This window comes from Otolemur garnettii, unplaced genomic scaffold, assembly GCF_000181295.1.
Source record: "Otolemur garnettii isolate 467f Iridium unplaced genomic scaffold, OtoGar3 scaffold00105, whole genome shotgun sequence".
NCBI lineage: Eukaryota > Metazoa > Chordata > Mammalia > Primates > Galagidae > Otolemur > Otolemur garnettii.
In genome coordinates, this window is record NW_003852500.1 from 5,169,300 (window position 1) to 5,171,506 (window position 2,207).

The window sequence follows — 2,207 nt, forward strand, 5'->3', positions numbered from 1 at the left end:
CCCAAGAGTTTGAGGTTGCTGTGAGTTATGATGCAATGGCACTCCACCCAGAGCGACAGCATTGTGACCAGTTTTATAACCAAAATTTTACAATTCTCAATTGTTTTTCAGAGAGGATACCTGAGAAGGGGTAGGTCCAGGAGAACAGGACTTCTTAAGGAGACCACAAGGATACACCGGCAGGGTTCTTTCCATGGTGAATCAACTCTTGGGAATTTCCAGACTTAACTTCCTGGAATTTGTAAATTTCCACTTCTGTGAAGTCCTGTAGTTCTATGATGGCTGGAACAGCATCTCACGCTTGATTCAAACTAACAGTGAGAATGGTACCTCTGAGTTGGAACTTTTGGATTGGAGATAAAAAGGGAAAGACCAGGCAAGTCAGGGAGAGCCATAAGCTCCACTGGCTGAAATAAAGCCTTTCTTCCTATAAACATGGTGTTTGGGGGCTCTTTCCCACCATTGGGCCTCATCTTCCTGCAACATCTTAGCTCCCTCATATTCTAAAGAAGTTTTTGGTATTCACATCAGAACTGAAATAGGCTGCTAGGTGGCCTTGACTTCACAGGGATGAAACAGCAGCCAGTGACCTAGTGAGGCAAGAAAGTAAAAGCAGAACTAAAAGAGTCTGTCCTAGCCACCCTGTGTAGGCCTTAGCCAAGCTGCAGGCATTTCTGTTGTCTATATGTTCCTCCATTGACATGGAAGGGCCTAGATTATAACCTAGTAACTTCCTTACATTTCTGTTGCCTTTGAGGGCAGACATGGGCAAATCTGATCTTTCCCCTTGAGCCCAGGACCTTGAGGATGATGTTATATCTCTCTCTGTTTTATGACACTCATGTGCACTCTTGCCCTGAAAAGTAGATAAAAGAGAGGCAAGAGATTGAGTCGGGGGGCTTGGTTTTGGAGACACACTGGTGTTCTGAGTTACCCCCCCACCCCCCACCGGATTAAACCCTCTTCCTCTAATCAACTGGTGCCTGGAGTCTTCAGTCTGCATCAGCTTCCTGCTACACTAGCAATGGCAGTTTTAGAAAAAGCAGAGAAGAGACAGAGAGGTCTCAATACTCATTGCTGAACAGAACTTTGTAATTTTCTGTACACTTGAGAGAGAATACCCAAGAAGGGTGAGAACGGGTCTAGGAGAACGGGTCTTCTCAAGGAGACCACAAGGATACACCTGCAGGGTCCTCTCCATGGTGACTCAGCTCTTGGGAATTTCCAAGTTCTGTGAAATCCCATAGTTCTATAAGGGCTGGAATAGCATCTCCTGCTTGATTTAAAATGGCCAATGAGAAGGGTACCTGTGGGTGGAACTTTTTGACTGTCAATAAAAAGGGAAATATTGAGCCAGTCAGGGAGTGTGGCCATTTGGAATTCTTGTATACTGTAAGCTCCCAGCTGGTGAATAAAGCCCTTCCTCTTATAAAGGTGGTATTTGGGTGCTTTTTCTCTCCATTGGGCCTCATCTTCCTGCAACATTTTTGGTTCCCTGACCAGGAAGTAAGATCACCCTTTGAAAGAACTTGTACCTGGTAGTTGCCACCAATCCTCTGGACATCCATGTGGGGTTCCCTGATCGGCCTGGGCAACGTGAACCACTGAGCACGCCAGGGAGGCATTTTGGCCTCCCCTATGTGGATGTCTCTACTGGGCTGAGAAAGGACCCCATTGGCAGGTCTTCAAAGAGTCAAACACCAGGAGGAACTGGCATGCAGGAAGAGGTACCTACATAAGAAGACGTCTAAGGCAAAGTATGATCCATCTGGGGATCCCACTACAGTTTTAATGGAAGAAGGAGCTTGATCAACTCCTTGGGCATTAGATTCCTGGCAGGTCTATTGAGAGTTGTGTGAGAGTGTGTGGATGTGGTGTGGCTGAGAGAACACTGAGGGTGGAGTTGGACCTCCCTTCACAGGGCCTAGGGGAGTGTTAATTCGCCTCCCCTAGGAGGCTAAGTGGCAGCTCAAGTGGAAATGGAGGCTGCCCAGGTTAAGAAATGGGTTGGGATTGTGTGCATGTGAGTGCTTAGAGAATGACTGAGATGGGAACAACAGGTGGAGTTTTATGCCCTCCTTCCTTTCACAGGGTGAAAAGAATGTGTCAGTGTGCCCTTCTTCCCTGCTCCAACTTTGCCCCCTGGCTATTCTGAGAGAAACTGTGGGTCTTGGGGGGAAAGGAAAAGACATTAGAAAGGATGTTGT